Here is an 18392-nt window from a genome sequence, read left to right on the forward strand (position 1 = left end):
TATGCTGAAATCAGCAGAGGTAGAAGTCAGGAAGGAACATCAAGTGTTGATGGTCAATAAAACCACTAAGTTCAAGAAAGGCAAGGGTAAAAAGAACTTCAAGAAGGACGGCAAGGAGGTTGCCGCGCCCGGCAAGCAAGCTGCCGGGAAGAAGCCAAAGAATGGACCCAAGCCCGAGACTGAGTGCTTTTATTGCAAGGGAAGCGGTCACTGGAAGCGGAACTGCCCTAAGTACTTAGCGGATAAGAAGGCCGGCAAAACCAAAGGTATATGTGATATACATGTAATTGATGTGTACCTTACTAGTGCCCGTAGTGGCTCCTGGGTATTTGATACCGGTGCAGTTGCTCACATTTGTAACTCAAAGCAGGGGCTGCGGAATAAGCGGAAACTGGCAAAGGACGAGGTGATGATGCGCGTCGGGAATGGTTCCAAGTTCAATGTGATCGCCGTCGGCACGCTACCTCTGCATCTCCCTTCGGGATTAGTTTTAAACCTTAATAATTGTTATTTAGTGCCAGCTTTGAGCATGAACATTGTATCGGGATCTCGTTTAATTCGAGATGGCTACTCTTTTAAATCTGAGAATAATGGTTGTTCCATTTTTATGAGAGATATGTTTTATGGTCATGCTCCTATGGTGAATGGTTTATTCTTTATGAATCTCGAACGTGATGCTACACATGTTCATAATGTGAGTACCAAAAGAAGTAAGGTTGTTAATGATAGTCCCACATACTTGTGGCACTGCCGCCTTGGTCACATAGGTGTCAAACGTATGAAGAAGCTCCATGCTGATGGACTTTTAGAGTCTCTTGATTATGAATCATTTGACACGTGCGAACCATGCCTTATGGGTAAAATGACCAAGACTCCGTTCTCAGGAACAATGGAGCGAGCAACCGACTTATTGGAAATCATACATACTGATGTGTGCGGTCCGATGAGTGTTGAGGCTCGCGGTGGCTATCGTTATGTTCTCACTCTCACTGATGATTTAAGTAGGTATGGGTATATCTACTTAATGAAACACAAGTCTGAAACCTTTGAAAAGTTCAAGGAATTTCAGAGTGAGGTTGGAAATCAACGTGACAGGAAAATCAAGTTTCTACGATCAGATCGTGGAGGAGAATACTTGAGTCACGAGTTTGGGGCACACTTAAGAAAATGTGGAATAGTTTCACAACTCACGCCGCCTGGAACACCTCAGCGTAATGGTGTGTCCGAACGTCGTAATCGCACTCTGTTAGATATGGTGCGATCTATGATGTCTCTTACCGATTTACCGCTTTCTTTTTGGGGCTATGCTTTAGAGACTGCCGCATTCACTTTAAATAGGGATCCGTCGAAATCCGTTGAGACGACACCGTATGAATTATGGGTTGGGAAGAAACCTAAGCTGTCGTTTCTAAAAGTTTGGGGATGCGATGCTTATGTCAAGAAACTTCAACCTGAAAAGCTCGAACCCAAGTCGGAAAAATGCGTCTTCATAGGATACCCAAAAGAAACTATTGGGTACACCTTCTACCTCAGATCCGAAGGCAAGATCTTTGTTGCCAAGAATGGGTCCTTTCTGGAGAAAGAGTTTCTCTCGAAAGAAGTAAGTGGGAGGAAAGTAGAGCTTGATGAAGTATTACCTCTTGAACCGGAAAATGGCGCAACTCAAGAAAATGTTCCTGAGGTGCCTGCACCGACTAGACAGGAAGTTAATGAAAATGATCAAGATACTTCTGATCAAGCCCCTACTGAAATTCGAAGGTCCACAAGGACACGTTCCGCACCAGAGTGGTACGGCAACCCTGTCTTGGAAATCATGCTGTTAGACAATGGTGAACCTTCGAACTATGAAGAAGCGATGGTGGGCCCGGATTCCGACAAATGGCTGGAAGCCATGAAATCCGAGATAGGATCCATGTATGAAAACAAAGTATGGACTTTGACTGACTTTCCCGTTGAGCGGCGAGCCATAGAAAATAAATGGATCTTTAAGAGGAAGACAGACGCGGATGGTAATGTGACCATCTATAAAGCTCGGCTTGTCGCTAAGGGTTATCGACAAGTTCAAGGGGTTGACTACGATGAGACTTTCTCACCGGTAGCAAAGCTGAAGTCCGTCCGAATCATGTTAGCAATTGCCGCATTCTATGATTACGAAATATGGCAAATGGACGTCAAAACGGCATTCCTTAATGGTTTCCTTAAGGAAGAATTGTATATGATGCAGCCGGAAGGTTTTGTCGATCCTAAGAATGCTGACAAAGTGTGCAAGCTCCAACGCTCGATTTATGGGCTGGTGCAAGCATCTCGGAGTTGGAACATTCGCTTTGATGAGATGATCAAAGCGTTTGGTTTTACACAGACTTATGGAGAAGCCTGCGTTTACAAGAAAGTGAGTGAGAGCTCTGTAGCATTTCTCATATTATATGTAGATGACATACTGTTGATGGGAAATGATATAGAACTCTTGGACAGCATCAAGACCTACTTGAATAAAAGTTTTTCAATGAAGGACCTTGGAGAAGCTGCTTATATATTAGGCATCAAAATCTATAGAGATAGATCGAGACGCCTCATAGGTCTTTCACAAAGCACATACCTTGATAAGATATTGAAGAAGTTCAATATGGATCAATCCAAGAAGGGGTTCTTGCCTGTGTTACAAGGTGTGAAATTGAGCTCAGCTCAATGTCCGACCACGGCAGAAGATATAGAAGAGATGAGCGTCATCCCCTATGCCTCAGCCATAGGTTCTATTATGTATGCCATGTTGTGTACCAGACCTGATGTTAACCTTGCGGTCAGTTTGGTAGGAAGGTACCAAAGTAATCCCGGCAAGGAACACTGGACAGCGGTCAAGAATATCCTGAAGTACCTGAAAAGGACTAAGCAAATGTTTCTCGTTTATGGAGGTGACGAAGAGCTCGTCGTAAAGGGTTACGTCGACGCTAGCTTCGACACAGATCTGGATGACTCTAAGTCACAAACCGGATACGTGTATATTTTGAATGGTGGGGCAGTAAGCTGGTGCAGTTGCAAGCAAAGCGTCGTGGCGGGATCTACATGTGAAGCGGAGTACATGGCAGCCTCGGAGGCAGCACATGAAGCAATATGGGTGAAGGAGTTCATCACCGACCTAGGAGTCATACCCAATGCGTCGTGGCCGATCAAGCTCTTCTGTGACAACACTGGAGCTATTGCACTTGCCAAGGAGCCCAGGTTTCACAAGAAGACAAGGCACATCAAGCGTCGTTTCAACTCCATTCGTGAAAATGTTCAAGATGGAGACATAGAGATTTGTAAAGTACATACGGACCTGAATGTAGCAGATCCGTTGACTAAACCTCTCCCTAGAGCAAAACATGATCAACACCAGAATTCCATGGGTGTTCGATTCATCACAATGTAACTAGATTATTGACTCTAGTGCAAGTGGGAGACTGTTGGAAATATGCCCTAGAGGCAATAATAAAAGCATTATTATTATATTTCCTTGTTCATGATAATTGTCTTTATTCATGCTATAATTGTGTTATCCGGAAATCGTAATACATGTGTGAATAACAGACATCAACATGTCCCTAGTGAGCCTCTAGTTGACTAGCTCGTTGATCAACAGATAGTCATGGTTTCCTGACTATGGACACTGGATGTCATTGATAACGAGATCACATCATTAGGAGAATGATGTGATGGACAAGACCCAATCCTAAACATAGCACAAGATCGTATAGTTCGTTTGCTAGAGTTTCCCAATGTCAAGTATCTTTTCCTTAGACCATGAGATCGTGTAACTCCCGGATACCGTAGGAGTGCTTTGGGTATGCCAAACGTCACAACGTAACTGGGTGACTATAAAGGTAGACTACGGGTATCTCCGAAAGTGTCTGTTGGGTGACATGGATCAAGACTGGGATTTGTCACTCCGTATGACGGAGAGGTATCACTGGGCCCACTCGGTAATGCATCATCATAATGAGCTCAGAGTGACCAAGTGTCTGGTCACGGGATCATGCATTACGGTACGAGTAAAGTGACTTGCCGGTAACGAGATTGAACGAGGTATTGGGATACCGACGATCGAATCTCGGGCAAGTAACATATCGATAGACAAAGGGAATAGCGTACGGGGTTGATAGAATCCTCGACATCGTGGTTCATCCGATGAGATCATCGTGGAGCATGTGGGAGCCAACATGGGTATCCAGATCCCGCTGTTGGTTATTGACCGGAGAGTCATCTCGGTCATGTCTGCTTGTCTCCCGAACCCGTAGGGTCTACACACTTAAGGTTCAGTTACGCTAGGGTTGTAGGGATATGTATATGCAGTAACCCGAATGTTGTTCGGAGTCCCGGATGAGATCCCGGACGTCACAAGGAGTTCCGGAATGGTCCGGAGGTAAAGATTTATATATGGGAAGTCCTGTTTCGGGCATCGGGACAAGTTTCGGGGTTATTGGTATTGTACCGGGACCACCGGAAGGGTCCCGGGGGTCCACCGGGTGGGTCCACCTGTCCCGGGGGGCCACATGGGCTGTAGGGGGTGCGCCTTGGCCTAATGGGCCAAGGGCACCAGCCCCACATAGGCCCATGCGCCTAGGGTTTGAAGGGGGAAGAGTCCTAGGAGGGGAAGGCACCTCCTAGGTGCCTTGGGGGGGAGGGAAACCCCCCTTGGCCGCCGCACCCCCTAGGAGATTGGATCTCCTAGGGCCGGCCACCCCCCTTGGCCCTCCTATATATAGTGGGGGAGAGGAGGGACTTCAGACCTGAACGCCTTGGCCTTTGGTTGCCTCCTTCTCCCTCCCCAACACCTCCTCCACCTCCATAGTGCTTAGCGAAGCTCTGCCGGAGTACTGCAGCTCCATCAACACCACGCCGTCGTGCTGCTGCTGGTGCCATCTCCATCAACCTCTCCTCCCTCCCTTGCTGGATCAATAAGGAGGAGACGTGGCTGTTCCGTACGTGTGTTGAACGCGGAGGTGCCGTCCGTTCGGCGCTGGTCATCGGTGATTTGGATCACGTCGAGTACGACTACATCATCACCGTTCTTTTGAACGCTTCCGCTCGCGATCTACAAAGGTATGTAGATGCATCTAATCACTCGTTGCTAGATGAACTCCTAGATGATCTTGGTGAAACGAGTAGGAAATTTTTTTGTTTTCTGCAACGTTCTCCAACACTCGCAACTTGGATGTCATCTTCAAGTTAACTTCCGCTGATGAAATCAATACCCTTGTAAGGTCAGTACTACTTTTGATTTCTCTGATAATCAACTTTTTAGTGTTTCTTCTGAAATGCCCAGATTCCAAGTAGTACCATACAGTACAATTGTAAAAATGTTTTGGGACTTTCCACGACCTGTGCATAGCCCCGCCGTCAGCCAAGCCCACATTCCCTTTTTGCTTTGTTCCTCTCCTCCACAACCACCATGTTACAGGTCAGATACCTCTGTCTAACCTACTTAGGCAAAAAATGTAAAATACGTACCTATATTTCAAGTCATGTAAGCTGCATCCCCTGACGCTGCACAACGCTCCAACAGCGTCGTCGTATTCCTCATGCTCTTCTATACTTCTGTATTTATTAAGAAAATGCAACAGCATAAGGGAGCAATGAGATGAAGGTTAATTTGTTTGTTGCACCAGCTATATACAATTATATGCACTTAATTAGTCACCCAATCAAGCAACGCTAAACTGAAAGTAAGCAATAAACTTCAGTCCTTATTTGCCACTATTAGAATTAATAATTAGCAATAACATCAAACAAAATCAGCACTCATCTCCTAGAGCACTGCTTAAAATCAGATGAACAAATCTCGGTATTGCAAAATTATTACGAAAAGATTTATAGAATGCACGTTCGTTGTACATATATGCACAATTAGAAAGATTTAAGCTAAAGCGCTGTCAACAACACAATGGAATCCACATCTGCAAAATTTGCACTGAGCTTTTCTGAAGATGCCATTGATCTTTTCAGATTCATCAAATAATATCTGATACACCAGTGTAAAAATGTAGCCATGTAGATCCCCAAATATATCTAATTTCTATCCTTAGAGTAAAAAAGACATACTCTAAGTCTCTTTCACTAAAGGATCTCCTTGTACACTTGCCAAATTATTTCATTGTGATTCTTCGACTGTGATTAGAACTTTAAGTCCATCTGTAGTACACCAACATTTAAATGTAGCCTTGTAGATCCATAATATATAAGTTTAATAAAAAAACTGAGAAAATTCCTTTTCCAGAACTGTACATAGAGTAAAGTGGACATATTCTGAGTTTTTTTTGCACTGAAGGATATCTCTGTACACAATACATTTTGCCAAATTACTTTCTTGAAATTCATCATCTAAGATTTTCCGTGGTAAATATAGAGTTGGCCATGTGGGCGCACCTGCTTTGGTAAATATAGTCCAACAGGTTTGATTATGACTACCATTGGCTCTAATTTATCGTCATTGCAAAATAAACTAATATTTGGTACTCCTCTTCCACAAACGGCGATTCATTTTGTGGCATTTTTTTCATGGAATGTAGACCTTGCTTGCAATGTTTCTCCCTGCTATTATTTGACCTTCTACGAACCACTTCCCTAGTTGTATTATAGTTAGTCTCGTGCCATTGCATAAGCCCTCGCTTTGATTGATATTTCGCAAGAGCATTATTGGTAGGCCAACTTTGAGCCGTAATATGTGGTCTGGTGTTCTAGGGAATTTCAAGCTATTCAAGAATTCTTTTGCGTTCGTGTACAACTGATCTCCATCTTCTGTATTTGACATTGCATTGCACACTGTATCAGAACTTTGGTATGTTACCTCGTCTCCATCTATTCTACTAATGATGTAAGAATTTACCTCAGGTACCATCTCGTTTCTCGGCCATACGATGGTTGTTTTTTCAAGTTATTTTCTATTTGCCCACGGGTTAGGATAGGTGTTGTTGATGATTGCTTCCAAATTGGTTTACTCCTTTTCCACCGAAGTAAATCTTCAGGTATATTTACCCAAGCCTCATCTTCCTCGTTTTCTATTAACTCATTGCCAATTTTTGAATCCACTCGCTAAATTCCACGGTCTTCTTATGTTCCTTTGGAATATCTGTTAGTGCAGTAACACACATGATCTGAGTGAGCTTGAATTCCTCGATGTGCTTCCATTCAGTAACCACTAATTCTTGACATCTACAAACTTGCAATGGACTAAGGAAACAGTGGTGATATAATTGAGAATCTATAGTTTAACTACTTACTGCCATCAATTCATTAAACATAGGTTGTCACAAATGCCATCTTTTCCACATTCTCTCATCAACTCAGGATATCACCCTGTCATTTCATCAATAGTTTTGGCTATTTAATTGGTGGAAACACATTCTTTCAATGACAAATGATTGATGCTGATAGAATATATCAAGCGCACGTAGTATTATATGGTCTACACGATTATTGTGAAGAGAATCATCTTTCTAGATTTCTTACATTCTCGCGTGGAAACTATGAAACCTATGAGTAGATAATAAAAATAAATCAAAAGTCATATTCTATGAATTTAAGTTTTAGAAATAACAACAAATTGCGAAATTATAAACGTTCAATCATGGTATAGTCATTACCTGATTTCCGGTGAACTTCTCTAGAAATAGATATTCGCACAAAATTCCATTGAATCTAAAGTATTTCGTTGCAATGTTACCTGGGCTTTTCAAATATGCACACGAAGGGATAAATTTTGCTCATTCACACTAACTTCAGTAATCCTCAATCCTTTACCTCTTGATTATGTATGTTCTTGTTGATGCAGAAGGAGACGTGGCCGGCGGATACGTGCAGCTTGAAGTTGTCTTAGCTTCTGCACCGGCTAGTTACCCGCTTCTCTCGATTTTAGTAAATCTGCAATATTCCAGTCCGATGCTACGTTTGCTCTTCAAATCTGCACATGAAGGAAATAGTTGTTCTCATTGAAACTAACTTCATTAACCCCAACAGCGCTCTGTTGGTGATGGATGTTCTTGTAATTTTGTCTGATGTAGGAAGGCGACTCGTCAGCCGAAGACTCGCAACTTGCAGTTGTCTTAGCTTTCGCACCCGTCATTACCTGCAGAGCACTGCGCGGAAGCTCTCGATGTCTGCCTGCCCCGACTGCCCCAACACCCTTGTGCCTTCTAGGGTTTGGGATGTGCGGACATACGTACAGATCAAAGTCAATGCACACTTGATATTGGATATTTGTGTTGTGTGCAATTTGTCACAAAGGAAATAGATCAAGGCCAACGTTGGTAGACGGGTGAAGGCGTGCGGTGGAGTCAGACAGTCGAGGAGGATGATGAGGAGCGGCCCTTGGTGGTCTGTCGACGACGTGTTTGTGCCTTTATGGGGGCAGATTTGGTGGAGGAGTTTGTGGGGGGTACGATTTGTTTGCATCATGTGTAAGTTTTTTTAGGAAAACATATCCCGTGCTAGTTTATTTTTCAATCAAGGCTAATGGAAGAGGCCTTAAATTAAGGATTTTTCAATCAAGGCTAATGGAAGAAGCCTTAAATTAAGGAGGCGTGCACGTGGGATATGAGTCTGGACTCTTTTTCTAGTTCATCCGATGGCTATAGATAAGTAAACGGGAGATCTGATGGCTAATTGTGTGCACATGGGAAAGAACGCGTGGACTCTTGCTCTACTTCACATGATGTTGTAGATAAGTAATAGGGAGATTTAATGGTTAAGTTTCTTAGTTGCGGAGGATTAACGTGGTGCTTCCTTTGGTGCCTCCAATTAGTAAATATAAGATATAAGATATGTTGATGAAAAATAAACACATTGCAGATTTATTAGATTAATTCAAGCCACATGGAAAACCCATTTATCCAAACCAAGCATGATCAAGAACTAGTAAATATAGCAATTGTATATATTTCTCATGTATTATGTGCAGCCAAATTCAATTTATTCCTCACATGCACAACAATACAAATTCTACCCACGACAATTGGACATCGCATTGCAGAATTGAACCAAGCAATTAACTAAACACCACAACAAATGAACCAAACATTAACTGAGCACCACATTGCACAATATAACATACTCCTAATAGAAGATCAGACAGTTAACCGAACCAAGCATGCTTAACAACTTGGAAATATAGCAATTGTATTTGTTTCTCATGTATTTAGTACAACCAAATTTGATTTATTTCTCACATGGTATACAATAACAGAATGCACCCAGAACAATTGAACATTGCGTTGCAGAACTGAACCAAACAGTTAACTAAACACCACAACAGATGAACCAAACGTTGACTGAGCACCACATTGCACAATGTATAACATACTAGAAGATTAGACAGTTAACCAAACCAAGCATACTTGACAACTTGGAAATATAGCAATTGTATTTGTTTATCATGTATTTTGTAAAGAAAATTTTGATTTATTTCTCACATGGGAGACAATACATAATTGCACCATGAAGAACTGAACATCACATTTGCAGAATTGAACCAAACAGTTAACTGAACACGACAACTAATTAACCAAACAATTAATAAGTGAGCACATTGCACGACATATAGAACATATACACTAGAGCAACATATTACATGGTAAAAGTAGATAGCACAATTCACTAGAATTTGTTAAGGAAAGGCAGTAGCTAGCAAACTGAACATGAGTCCTTATAGTGTGCTAATAAGACAAGCTACTCCTCATCGTCGGAGATATCGATGATGATTGGCTCCTTGGACATGGAAGAGGGAGAGGCCTCCGCATCATGGGTGCCCTCATCGTAGTGGTGAGTTACCTGAGCCGCTTCGGGCACCAATCTGCTGGCTCTCGAGTTTAGGTAAGCACGTGCACGCTGAGAAAACACGTTGTAGTCTTCATCGAAGGCACCAAGGGTGGCCTCAAGAAAACGCCATGAACTATCGTTTAAAGCAGCCAACCGCGTTGCGGCGTCAACGCGCGAGGCGTCGACGGTGGCCTCGATGGCGAGGTGCTCCTCCAAGATCTGGGGGTCGGCACGAATGGCAGCCATCGCAACCTCATCCGCGCGTGCGGCCGCAATTTGCTTCTCCGCTGCCAAATGCTCCTCGAGCTCCTGGCTATATTGCGTGCACCATGGCTTTGGGCAACACTTATTTGGTGGAGGGGTCGGTGATTTGGGTGGAAGGTGATACGTCTCCAATGTATCTATAATTTTTTTATTGTTCCATGCTGTTATATTATCATTCTTGGATGTTTTACAATCATTTTATATCATTTTTTGGTACTAACCTATTGACATAGTGCCAAGTGCCAGTTGTTGTTTTCTGCATGTTTTTTACATCACGGGAAATCAATATCAAACAGTGTCCAAACGAAGCGAAACTACTGGAGGTTTTTTTGTGCTAGAATACATCCAGTGGGCCAAGGAAGCACCTGAGGGGTGGGTCGAGGGGAGCAGCACCCACCAGGTCGCGCCAGGAGGCCCAGGCGCGCCCTGGTGGGTTGTGCCCACCACGGGTGCCCCCTGAACCGCCTCTTCGCTCTATAAATACCCCAATATTCCAGAAACCCTAGGGGAGTCGACAAAAATCAATTCCAGCCACCGCAGAGTCCAGAACCAATAGATCCAATCTAGACACCATAACGGAGGGGTTCACCACTTCCGTTGGTGCCTCTCTGATTATGCATGAGTAGTTCTTTGTAGACCTACGGGTCCGTAGTTAGTAGCTAGATGGCTTACTCTCTCTCTCTCTCTCTCCCTCTCTCTTTATTATCAATACAATGGTCTCTTGCAGATCCATATGATGTAAGTCTTTTTGCAGTGTGTTTGTTGGGATCCGACGAACTTTGAGTTTATGGTCAGATCTATGTTTTTATCCATGAAAGTTATTTGAGTCTCCTTTGATCTCTTATATGCATGATTGCTTATAGCCTTGTATTTCTTCTCCGATATTTGGGTTTTGTTTGGCCAACTTGATCTATTTATCTTGCAATGGGAAGAGGTGCTTTGTAGTGGGTTCGATCTTATCGTGCTTGATCCTAGTGATAGAAGGGGAACCAACATGTATGTATCGTTGCTACTAAGGATACCAAGATGGGATCTACATCTTTGCAATAGATAAGCGGATCCCGTCTACATCATGTCATAATTCTTATTGCGTTACTCCGTTTCTCCATAAACTTAATACACTAGATGCATGCTGGATAGCGGTCGATGTGTGGAGTAATAGTAGTAGATGCAGGCAGGAGTCGGTCTACTAATCTTGGATGTGATGCCTATATAATGATTATTGCCTGGATATCGTCATGATTATTTGAAGTTCTATCAATTGCCCAATAGTAATTGCTTTCCTACCATTTGCTATTTTTCTCGAGAGAAGCCACTAGTGAAACCTACGGCCCGCGGGTCTCTTTTCATCATATTTGCCTTTGCGATCTATTTTTTCTTCCATTTATTTCATAACTATTAAACAAAAAATACAAAAAATATATCTTGTTGCAATTTATTTGTTCCACGATTTATTTATCCTATCTACCACTTTTACCTCACATTATTTGCCTATCTTGAGGCGACGTACCTAAAAGGGATTGATAACCCCTTTAACACGTCGGGTTGCGAGTATTTGTTATTTGTGTGCAGGTGTTGTTTACGTGGTGTGAGGATGTTCTCCTACTGGTTCGATAACCTTGGTCTCATCACTGAGGGAAATACCTACCGTCGCTATACTGCATCATCCCTTCCTCTTTGGGGAAATACCGACGTAGTTCTAGCAGATATCAGAAGGTGTCCCGCCGACGGTCGGGGCATGTGGGATGTGGAAGGAGGATAGGGGTCGGGTGTGGATTACCTACATGGATAGACGAGGCCGAGCAGTGTGAAGGAGGGTCGCCGGAGAGGAGTTAGCGCTCCAAGCAAGGAGCGAACGTTTCAACTTGGAAAGGAAGGCGGAAACAGGGGAAATGTGGCTTTTGGTAAGGGGGAGGGGGCGGGGAGGTAGATATTTCCGCGGAAGCCAAATTTTTTGAATCCGTTCAACGAAAAAACTAGCACGCAAAGTGTCATCAGACATGGTCGCTTATTCAGAACTGTGTACGGTATGTGAACATCAAACGATTCAGATAGCTTAACCCGTGTGTGATGAGTTTGAGCGTCAACAATTTTGGTTTGAATTTCCCTTCTAAGAGTGGTCATCCACGTCATTGCATAATTTGGGTACACAAAGGAGACTACAACACACCCACACTTCTTAATCGAGCAAGTTCAGCAATTAAACAGAGCTAGCTGACCTAAACATTACTCTAACAAATTAAAGACCGATGCTCTTAATTAAACAAAACAAAGAGTACTACTATGGCTGGTGCTCATCGATCTTCGCCGCCTCCTCCATGTCCAGCTCGCGCCCGACGGTCTCCTCGGGAAGGGGCTCCATGGCATCCATCGCACCATACTCGGCAAGCATCTCGCCATCCGTGTCCGCCATCTCTTTGGAAAAGGACGCCACGAGCTGGGCGTGGGCGGCCACGATCTGGGCTTGGACGGGCTCCGTCGTGGAAAGGTATGCAGCAGAGGAATGGGCGGCTGCTCGAGCGCTCTCGGCGGTTGCCAACTCTTCGGTGTAACATCCCAATTTTCAATTTGGATGTTATACATAGGTCATCATATACATATCATATTTATTCTTGCATTTGGTTGAGATCCTAGAAGTCTTAAGCAACTCAAGGACCCAAGGAGAGAGTTGCAGGTTTCACAAAAATCATATTTGAATTTATTTCAAATTTAAAAAAATCATCATTTGATTTTACTATTTTTCTCTCCAATAATTTCCAGTTATTAAAAATAAATGAGAGAAGATAATATGACTTATTCAAATTAAGAGAGATATTGGAGAAAGAATTTTAAAATCAAATTATGATTTATCGGTATTTTATTTGCTATTTTATTTGAATTAGAAAAAATATGCATTTTTAAAAATTGCATTTTTAGGCCAGAAAAATGTTCACTTTGTTCTAAATATTTTATTTAGATGGTGAAAATTGTTTTTAAATATTTTTAGATTTTTTTATATTTTATTTGGAATTTTTCTTCGGGCGTAATTATTTAAAAAAAAGGTTCGTCGCCCAACTAGGCCGAAGGCCCAGCTGAGCCAGGCCGGCCCGTGCCGCCACCGACTTCGCCGGCATGGCCGAGCCGGAGTCCTCTCCGACTCTGATCCGGTGCCCCCTCCCGAAGCCACGTCGTCGCCCTTCCCCTTTATAAGCCGAACAGGGGCCCCTGGAGCCCCAGGTCGATGCCGCTGCCGCCCGCCCTCGCCAGCGCCGCCGCCGCCTCCCCGCGCGCCGCCGCCGTTGCCGCACGCCCGCACCGCCGCCTTGCCCGCTCGCCGCCGCCGCCGCCGCCGCATGCCCGCGTCGCCGCCTCGCCACGTCCCCGCCCCGCCGCCAACACCGCAATCCAATCCCGCCGCTGCCGGTTTTCTTGAACCGGTACGAACCGGACCGCCCTGTTTTTTTAGGTTTTCACGGTTTTGTTGATTAGATCGGGTTTTGTTTTTAACCTAGCTACTAAACGGACGTTCGTTCGTTCTAAGGAACGCCCTTCGCGGTTTAGCTCACATAGCGAACGTTCGTTCGTTAGTCTTTCTCCTTTCTGTTTATTTACGACCAGGGACCTATCCGCGATAATTTTTATCGCACTTTAGCCCCTGAACTTTAAACTAGCACAACTTTTTACTCGTTTATCCAAATTAGATGAAACCAACGCCTAGATCTTCTTTTCATTCCGTTCTTTCCAGTTAACCAACTTGGACATGATTTTGGTATTGTAAAAATTTGAGTTTTGTTCAGATTAGTAAACGATCTTGTTTCATTCGTATTTTGAGTTTCATTGCTCCGTTTCAGTTGAACCTTTTTGCAAATCGTAGCTAATCACATGTACCTACTGCTAAGATCTAATTCACATGTTAATATTGCTGTTAGATTTTGACCCTTGTTAGTTTAAGCTGTTTGCTTGTTTCGTGTTCGATTTGGATCTTTTCTTGGTTTTTGTCGTGTTTCGTTTGAGTGATTGCTTATGTATGCTATTGTTTGTCTATGCTAGATTACCCGGAGTGCGAAGCTTGTTACTACGAATCTCTAGAGTTTGCAGATCGTCAGCAACGCAAGTTACACTTTGATCATACTCTTTTATACCTAGTTTTTACTATGCATTAGTATTTCCCCTCAAATATTTGCATGAGTAGGATTGGAACATGTGGTTTTGGTTGTAGTGCTTGAGGTAGGAACCAAATACCTTTGGATCACCCCGGGAATGTACGTTATGCTTATTATTGCTTATCCATGCTCATAGATGGGGATTGGATCGTGATTCACACATGGAAGTTTGAGAGTTATTTTAATCATGGATAACATTAAGGTGGCAACTTTAATACACATCTGGGTGGATTGGTTGAGGCACCTAGGGAACCCAGTGTTGTCTGTTTTGGAAATCCGGAGTACCCATGTGATTATCCTATGGAATGCCACCCAGGCTCAAAGGGATCATAAGATTATTCATGCTAGAAACTTCCGTGTGCAGCCACAAGCCATTATGGGCTCTGGCATAGTTGAGTAAGTTGCATGAGCTCTTGAAAAGGTAGACTAGCAGATGTAGAGGGATGTAGGTGGTACGGTCTACCCGGAGTAGAGAGTTAATGCTCCAGAAAGACTGTCTTGATCATCCAATCGTGGATGCGGTCGAGTCTTGTGGGGAAAAGTGCGCAAACCTCTACAGAGTGTATAAACTAATCATGATTAGCCGTGTCCCCGGTTATGGACATCTTGAGTATCTACTACTTGAATCTATTGATGTGATCTCATCACGTTACTTAAATTAATTTGAATTGGGTTATGATGATACTTTTAATGGGGATTTGAGTTGCGGTTACCTTCTCAAATAATGGGAAACTTGGGAGTAGTTAAATAAATTTATTCCTTTGCTATAGGGAAAAACTAGCTTTATGCAAAATCATGAAACTTACATCCTCCACCAGCCAAATATTGCATGTAGACATAGTTCTTGCATTATCTTTTCTTTACAGTGTAACTATGCCAGCATACTCCATGTGCTGACCCATTTCAGGTTGCAACGTCTTATGTTGCAGACTACTCAGACGACGAATAAGGTGCGATAGGTCTTTGTTTTGCACTCAGCGATGCCGTTGGAGTTGATGGACTCATTTACCCTCGAAGCTTCCGCAATTATCTAGTTTAGATGGCCTTCAGCCATGATATTTTTGTGGAATCATACTCTTTATGAGGACTCGATGTAATAAGTGTGTGATTGAAACTCTGTTATAATTCCTCAAGTACTGTGCGTGTCAGCATTACCGATCCATGGATGACACTGATGCACAGAGACTTGACAGTTTGAGGTCTGGTCGCTACAAGATGGTATCAGAGCACACGTTGACTGTAGGACGCGACCACTAGAATGAGCCACATGATTTCTCTTCTCTACTCATTTCTAATTCTCCTCTCTTTCTCTATAGATGGCGGACCCCAGGAACAAGTTCACTCAGCCGGATGAGGACACCCTTTTTGAAAAGCACTTGAAGGAAGTCACTAAGTATCTGAATATCAGACTACCAAGCTTCACGGAGACTTTCTCTACATCTGTACCGGAAGAGGAGCGCTGGAAGATCAAAGTCTAGGTACCTAGGAGGACCTTTGCACCAACAACGGAGCCTATTGATTTCTACCTGGACGCACCAAGATGGAATATAGGAAAGAGCATGGACGCACATATCACCTTTGGACGCATATGTGAGGTGTATCATAAGGAGCTGGAGAATACCATTTACCAGATATGTGGCCGCCGAGATGACAAATGGGAGATGATTGGTACCAGGAGGGATGGATCAATTGCAGCTTACATACAAGAGATGGGAGATCATATTCCTCGGTAGGAGAATCAACAAATTATCCACATGAAGAAGATCAAGAAACTGGTGAGGAGAAACAACAAGCTAGTGGAGGAAATCAAGTCTACACGCGATGGATACGAGGAAGAGATTGCCGTACTATTGGAGAAGAATGAACACCTGAAGAAGAATCTAGGAGTATTCATGGGAGACCCTGCGCCAAAGAAGGAAAACCACCCAGAAGACTACATCATCATCGACGACACCGACTTCGACCCTGGTAGTGATGATGATTACGAAGATGAAGCTAGAGCAGATATCATGGAGTCTTCATCTGATGAAAATCTCTAGATGACCACCATTGTAATTAGTAGTATTTCCGTCCAAGTAGTTAGCACCGATCGAGTTTGTAATCATAGGTTAGACCGCTTTGTGTTATCTTGTGTGCTATTGATTGAACTGAAATTGATTGTGTTTGTCTCATGAGCATTATGGGTAGTGTAGGGGATATAATTATTGGTATGACCCGCACAGGTGGGGCTGGGTTATACTTACAAGTATTCTTGGAGCCCAAGACCTAGGATAGAGATGGAGGTTCAGTTAAGGGCCCAAAGCCCAGAGGTGACTTAAGGCCCGTAGTAATAAACCGCCATGTATGTATGACTTTACTATAAGGCAAGAATAGTTAAGAGACCGAGCCAGACACTGTTTATCAGCTAGCCGGGACTCTATGAGCCGCAGGGCGTCAACTGCTGTATATAAAGGGACGACCCGGCAGCGGTACAGGGCAAGTAAGATCAACTCGAGAGCTAGGTCAAGCGATTCGCTCCCTGGTTATCGAGACACAAGCAATCCCACTCAAAACTGGATCATAGGCTTTTACCTTCATCGTAAGGGGCCGAACCAGTATAAAACTCGTGTCCTTTGTCCCGATTAACCCCTTTAAGATTCCTAGTTGCGATGGCTCCACGACTAAGTCCTTTCACTAGGACATCTGCTGTGACAATTCCACGACAGTTGGCGCCCACCATGGGGCCAGCGCACGGTGGATTTGAGTTCTTGAAGGGCAGCTTCGAAGGGCTCAAGGGATATGCTGTGGGCCGGATGACCAAGAGTCGTCGCGGCAAGCTCTACATCAACGACGCAGGATAGGGTCCCGATGCCGGCTCAATTGAGTATGGATACCGGGTCCCCTTTGGCGAAATTCACCTCTTCATCGGCAAGATCAGTGAGCCGGGCCCTGAGCTGGACATCTGCACCGACCTCGTCGAAACGGCTCAGCGTGCGAGACCCTCCCGGGCTCCACCTGCGGTGAAGCGTGCCTTCGTGGGATGCATCCACGGAGGGTTCTCTGCAGGATCTGCATGTGACGGTGAGACGACCATCTACTCTGATGGCGAGTCATCCACAGGTGAGACAGATTCATTGTATCAACTGCAAGATGGCGGGCTTGGGGCCTGTTCCGATGGCAGCAATATTCCGGATTGCCTCGAGCCGCCAAGCAGGGTCGGAATCTTCATGGACGGCACACAACCTATCCAAGACTCCACCACTATGGCGGCCATGACCTCCAGATCAGCAGCAGCCGGGGCAGGAGGCCCTGTGCGCTCGCCGGCTCAGGTGTTGATGGATCTCACAGATAATCTGACCGCTCTGTTAACCGCCGTGGTCAACCCGGCGGATCAAGATCGACATGATGCGGAAGTGGCATAGTTAAAATTGGATATGGTGGAGGCTAAGGAAGACCTAGCAGTGGAGGATGTCAGGATAACCACAGAGCGAGCGACTCTGGATGCTAAGGCTCAGCGGATTCAGGCACAGACTTTCTGACTCACGCAAGATCAGAACGCGTATAATGAGGTCATGAGGAGAAGACATCAGAAGACTCAGTCTTGACTCCCTTCGGTTTATGATCCTCGAAACCTCTTTCACACACCTGGTGCAGGGCCCAATAGCCCGCCGTGCCTCTTCCCACGTACTGAGGCAAACCGAGTTGCAACACCCGGGGTCGGGGTGCCGGTTCAACCACAGGTGATGGGGCCTCCCCGCGTGAATACTGCTCCACCTCAGTATGTACCAACACCTCCGGGTCACTATTCTAACCCGTTGGAGAACATGATCGCGACAGCGGCACGGCTGGCGGCTCTCCCAATTGATGGCGACTTTCCGGTGGCAGTTGAAACCCACTGGCTCAGAGAACTTCTTCAGACGGCCTTAGCACAGCAGGAGGTGTACTCATACAGCCGGGACAGGATCCACTCAACATCTCGTCCAAGCCGAAGCCCGAGTTATAGCAGGCACATGAACTCAGCGGCTGTCTCAAGCAACGTCCGGCGTCGTAACTATCCAGGCGAGCATGACCCGGCATGCCATGGAGCCTTTAACCTGGTAGATCAAGACAGAATACGTCAAGAGGCTGAGCGGACGGCTCAGCAGGCGGCTGAGCAGGCGACTCAGCTGACGGCTTACTAGCCATATCCGGTTTATCCGACGACTTCCATCGAGGCAGGTG

The sequence above is a fragment of the Triticum dicoccoides genome, chromosome 5B (genome assembly GCF_002162155.2).
Source record: "Triticum dicoccoides isolate Atlit2015 ecotype Zavitan chromosome 5B, WEW_v2.0, whole genome shotgun sequence".
Taxonomy (NCBI): Eukaryota; Viridiplantae; Streptophyta; class Magnoliopsida; order Poales; family Poaceae; genus Triticum; species Triticum dicoccoides.